General features: G+C 41.4%; 1 protein-coding gene across 1 annotated transcript in view; it reads right to left on the minus strand.

The window, feature by feature from the left end:
• Positions 1-1,297, minus strand: part of GPR155 (G protein-coupled receptor 155) — a 40,942-nt gene extending 39,645 nt beyond the window's left edge. Inside the window, exon 1 of the mRNA XM_054562696.1 lies at positions 1,086-1,297. The gene's annotated coding sequence lies outside the window, so the exon portion shown is untranslated. The remainder of the gene's footprint in view (positions 1-1,085) is intronic.
• Positions 1,298-6,000: the final 4,703 nt, after the last annotated feature.

Genomic DNA, 6,000 nt, shown 5'->3' on the forward strand with positions numbered 1-6,000 from the left:
CTACCCATCATGGGAGGAAAAGATGCTTTCTAAAGCATTCTTCTAAAATGAACAGGAGCCACAGTAACGGAAGTTTCTTTTTTCTTTTTTTCAGTTGTTTTTTAGGTTACATCCAATCTTTTCATCTCATTAAAACAAAGCTTGTTATGGAACAAACAAGCTGATCTGTCAGAGTAAAAAAACACTCACTGACCACTCAATGGAGCAGGGAGTGGAGCTATTTAAACCACTTCGGGCTACTTCATTTTTTGGTTCATATAACACAGAACCACTGAAATTGTAAACAACTGGTATTAAGTAAAAATGGGGAAGAGTGTTCTGATTAACTTCCAAGAGAAAGCTTTAAACTCTTCGGCTGTCTCGTTCTTAAGCACCCAATATCCTCCATCCTGTGGGAAAAGCACCATCCGGTGTGGGTGCCAGTTAACGCACCCTTCAACCAACAGTCACACTATCCACCCACTCCCACCTACTTGGAGGGGACCAAACGTCCTCCCTGGAGACCTAGGGTGGGGAGCCCTGAGCACTGCTCTTCCCTTGTCGTCAGGGATAGACTTTGGCCCTCCAAGATAAGGGTGTGGAGAGTCGCTAGCCACACAGGCCGCCCGCACGACAGCTACCACCCAGTGTCTGGGCAGGCAGCAGCGCAGTGGAAACCGAGCCTGGGGTCTGCGGCTGGAGTGAAAAGTTGGTCCTTCAGCTTCCCCAAGGCAGGGGAGTCAGAACGTCGGAGTAACTGACATGCTCTAAACGGGGGTAAGGGAGAAAATTGGGGGCAACTCTCCAAGTATATGGGCAGGAGCTCCAAGGAGGGCAGAGACTGAGACCACCTTCGGGCTACGGGAAAAGAGTCCGAATGACAGGGTGAAATGAAGTGCTCCTCAAACTAGGGAATGGCAATTCTGCCGCCGAAGGGGACAAGCGAGCCGCCTCCTCCCCTACGTAAGCCCTCCCGAGTGGCCCCACACATCCTAGAGGTGGGCACTGCGGGGAAGACGCGGGAAGGCGCAGGCAGTGGGCTGCGGGCCTGGGCGCTGCCCACCTACTCAGACCCCGGGGGCAGGGGCATCGGGGGTTCATCTCACCTGCTACGTCCGCAGCCCCGGGGCCGCGAGGTGAAGGAAGTCGGTGCTCGCAGTGGGCCAAACAGGGAGGAAATCACCGTCATTTTCCACCCATAGCCCTCAGAGCAGAGAGCTGCCGGCTGTCGGCTTCAGCAGCTCAGTCACGTTCCACGAAAGTGAGGTGCTTGGAAGTCGCGGCCGGGTCAGCTCCACCCGGCGCCTGCCCAGCGGCTCCGCCCCACCTTCAGGCCCCGCCCCGGGCCACGCCCTTCCCTGCGAGCCTCCGAGCCGCACTGTCTCTCGGCCCTCCCGCCCCGTTCAGCCGGCTCGCCAACACACTGGGTCCGCGCCCCCGCCCCCAGCTAGCGGCCCAGTCGCTAGACTCTGGCGGCGGGACTTCCGGCTACCCGGCTGTTCCAAGATGGCGGCTGTAGTTCATATTTCTAGTCTCGTTTTTCTAAACTCAGTGCAGTGGCTTTTAGTTTTTCTCCCCCAACCCAGCGTATGTGATCCGTCAGTTCCTCTTTTAGTTAACCTAGTCATGTGTATAGCACACAGTTTAAACGCAAGGAGTTAAAGAGTCAGACCTGGGTCGGAATACCAACATTCCACTTTCCCGAGGCAGTGTGACCTTGACTTTCCTAAATCAGAGTTTAAAATATCTGTGAAGATTTAGCACTGTGTTTGATTTAGAATAAGCTCCCAGTCCCTGACTGCTTGTGTTTCTACTACGGAAGAAACTATATGCATACCCCCTTCGTCTACCAAGAGGAAACTGGTTGTATTGTTGGAAACTTCCAGAGCTTCTTGAAAGAAAGGGGTCTCAAGTACAGTAGGTCTTCCAATAATGGCTTTTCTTTCAATCTTGTTACAACGTTGGTGAAGTGCCAAGAATGTAACTCTTGTTCATATTAATTAGTCTATGATAAATTGGTTTCTTTGTATGTTGTTTTCCTTTAGGTCCAAGACTCTAACCATAATGTCAAGTGAGGACTTACTGTATAGACCTGTTTTGAAACTAGAAGGAGTCCTGTATCTGGATTAGTCTTTTGGAATTAAAATTATTTCAAACTTAGAAATATTTATAAGCAAATCTCAATAATCTCCATAAGAATCTGTCCTTTGTAAAGCCTCTAATTTTTGGCATCCTTAATTTTTTGTCCTGCAACTTCAGTGTCTTCCTATCATCTTGGTAATTTTAGTGTAAAGATACAAGAATATAACTTTAAGAATCACAGTAAGCTAAGGTTTTACAAAAGGCTCTGAAAACTAACCAGGAGAAAAATTGCCAGAAACTAAACTATGGAAAAGTCATGTATTCTGCTCCTGTTCTTACTGCCCCTCTGTTCTCAATTGTTGAAAACCACAGGCCCCAAAATGGGGCTAACTTAGCATAATTGCAGTTTAAGTTTCTAGGGTTTTTTTTCTTTCTGATTATGAATGTAATGAGTAATTATAAATTACATAAAATGAGTAATGAGTGTGGGGCAAAAGTAGGTTTACAGGTCCATGGAAAAATAATACAATCATAAATAATAATATAAGAATAAACTCTGTGTTTGGCATACTCACAACCGTAAACCTACTTTTGCTCCACCCTGTATTCAGATAATACAAAAAGCAATGAAGAAAGTGAAAATTAACACCTACTGATAATGTTTTATTATATGTATCATTTTTTCTACTGTATATGTAGACTTAAGAAAAATAGCATCATAAAATAGATATGATTTTTTCTGCACATGCCTTTTAGTAACATTTTTCATTAATAATATATAATGAACTTCTATCCATAAATTTAGATCTATATCATAGTTTTTAATACCTACCAAGAAATTCCCTATTGATATTTGAGGATAATTTTCCTTGAAAAAGTGGGAACTCAACCATTCATAAAGTCTAATGAAAGATGAGTAAATAAGAGGAAGATAAAGTAGTACGAATGATTAGAGTAATTTAAAATTTGTTATTTGATTATATCTAGTGCTTGCTTTAGCAGCACATATACTTAAATTAAATAGGTCTAACATGATTTCAAATTTCTTTAAAATTATTTAGTTTCTTTTAACTCTCATCCCCTTCCCAATAGCACCAATTTCTCTTTAGGCATTCATATACCTTCAGAGACGTCGACTTCACTACGCCTTCAGAGGTGATATAACTAACCTACGTATCCCATCAGCACAATCCATCCCTTTGGACTCAATGATTGAGTCATGGTAGGCATTGGCTCTAAGGTAGTCTGAGACAATGACTCAGGACTTTTGACGAAAATGCTGAGGTTCTCTTTCCTCATGGACAAGAGGATGCTGGGACCCATCCTGAGACCATGAGAGGGATCGGTCTTAGAATGATGCAGACACCAAGGAGAGCACAGCAGAGAGAAGGAAATAAATGGATCCTTGATGAAAAATTGAGTTGTAGAATCAAGCCTCACCTGAAGCCAAGTCAGCCTGTGGACTTTTTATTTTTGTGAGCCAACCAATATTTTTAAAAATTGTTATGAGTTTATTTGAGTCAAACTGACAGTTCCCAGGAAGCAAAATCACAACGGATTAAGAAAATGTTCCAGAGCTTTCTGCAGTTTATTTTAAACATCAGAATAAAGGGAGAGACATAAGGAGGGTTACATGAAATCCATTGGTGGTAGTTTAAGGGGGTGGGAGAAAGCAAAACAGGAGGGAAATCTCTGCAACTAGATAAAAAGTAAAATGGGGCCCTGGCTGATGTGGCTCAGTGGATTGAGTGCCGGCCTGCAAACCAAAGGGTCACTGGTTCGATTCCCAGTCAGGGCACATGCCTGGGTTGGGGGCCAGTTCCCCAGTAAGGGGCACACAAGAGGCAACCACACATTGGTGTTTCTCTCCCTCTCTCTCTCTTTCTCCCCTGCTTCCCCTCTGTCTAAAATTAAAATAAATAAATTTTTTTTACAGTAAAATGAAAAGAAACATCCTTTTTTTATGTTGGTGGGTATAGGGTGGTTAATAGTTAACATTTACATCACATAGAGATGGTACAGGAAAACGAATGAAGGGTTCCGTGCTCTCGTGCTGTGGTTGTGCCTTGAAGGTTCTGGAAAAAGATTACTGTGACATCTCAAAGGTATGTTATCTTAGATGCAAAAAGAGAATAGACAGGTTCACTTAATGTAAAGGTCAACCTTTGTTACGGAAGCTGCAGGCCTAGGAGTTGACTACCACCATGACTTGCCTTTAATTAGGAATTTTTATGTTCTGACTATCCTATGTGCTTACATTCAGTCTCTGAGTTTGTAAGGCCAACCATGCAGACCTCCCCTGAGCTTGTTAGGTCTAGTATGTGGCTTCTCTCCTGGACCACAGTTTCCCCGTTTTGGTCATCTCTGATGGATACTGTGGTCCCATGTTGCTAGGCAGGTTCATTCCTAGAAAATCTTAGAATCAGCGTTTGTCTTGCTGAAAATGGTGGAGCATTGGGAATGGGCAAGACTGTAATCTGGGATGGAAGTCAAGGCCAAATTTTTCTTGAAAAGGAAAGGCAGGTAAATGGGAGGTGGTCAGGACTTATGGGCCTTCATTAAAAACAAGAACAACAACACTCTGGATCATTTCTAACCTGCATGCTATCATGACCCAAATTTTGTGGCCTGTTTCACTTTTATATATTTTGCATCTAGCCTAACATTTACTTATAGTGTGAGGGCATAACCATACATATCTTCACTTTTCACAATCTGATCATGAGATGGGTTCCCACTGATGGGTGGTATTGTTATTATTATTTTAACATGGGCTATCTACTTTCCATTAAAAGCACTCAGTATTGTTCATTGTTAATCTGATTCCCGCTAGTTGTACAACTGGGAACTGTAACTTTAAGGTTTAATTGAGGCAATAAATTTTCTTTATTGTTCAAACAAGTTTGAATTGAGTTTTCTGTTACTTGAAATCAATAGCGAAAAGTTTTAGAAGAAAATGCCAACAGTAATTATCGGAATAGTAAAAATACATGATTATTTTTTCTTTTGTAGAAAAGTTCTCAAAATTTCTACCAAAAAGTGTGTATTAATTTTATCAGGATAAAGTCTAAAACAAGTCATAAAGTGTATATTTTTGCTGATAAAGAAATGGTGAACAATACCTAATAGTAAATACTTTTCTAAAATAAACTTAAAAGCCACCATTATGTATTAAACCAGCTAGGTATACAAAATTTACCCATAAAATATAAAACAGTTTAAGAGCACTACAGTAGTGCTATATATCAACTTGTAATGCTAAGGCCTTGTTTTTGTTAATCTTTGTATCCCTAGTACTTACAATAGTGCATTCCCTGATATATACATTAGGTGTTCCATAAATGGTTTGTGAATAGTTAAATAAAACATACCAGTAGCTATTTACCAGCTGACCAGGATGTTAACATGTATTTCTATTCAAGGTGAACTCTTCGATACAAGCAACTGTGGTATAGTTCTCTTATAGTATCTGATTTCTTATTTTTTCCAGCTTTTCACTTGGTCCCGGTTTACAGCCTTATTTAAATATCAGTGGTATTCCAAACTGTGGCTTTTTGTTATTTTAAATGCTATAATTAAATAATTTAATTTCTGATCTGTCAAGCTAAAACTCTGAAAATTATCTTTTTTAAAAATCCTCACCCAAGGATTTTTTTTCATTGCTTTTTAAGGGAGAGAAAGGGAGAGCGAGGGACATCCATGTAAGAAAGAAAAATTGATTGGTTGCCTTCCATATGCTCCTGCACTGGGGATCATATACTCCAGGACCCAAGGATTGAACCCACAACCTATGTATGTGCCTCAACTGGAAACCAAACCTGCAACTTTTTGGTTACAGGTCAATGCTCCAACCAACTGACCCACACTAGCCAGGGCATGAAAATTATCTTTTAATTTAATATATACAATATATGTATGTCTACTTGTGTTTTCATAAAT

Source organism: Pteronotus mesoamericanus, unplaced genomic scaffold, assembly GCF_021234165.1.
Source record: "Pteronotus mesoamericanus isolate MK-2021 breed Mesoamerican mustached bat unplaced genomic scaffold, CSHL_Meso_final scaffold_651, whole genome shotgun sequence".
Lineage (NCBI taxonomy): Eukaryota > Metazoa > Chordata > Mammalia > Chiroptera > Mormoopidae > Pteronotus > Pteronotus mesoamericanus.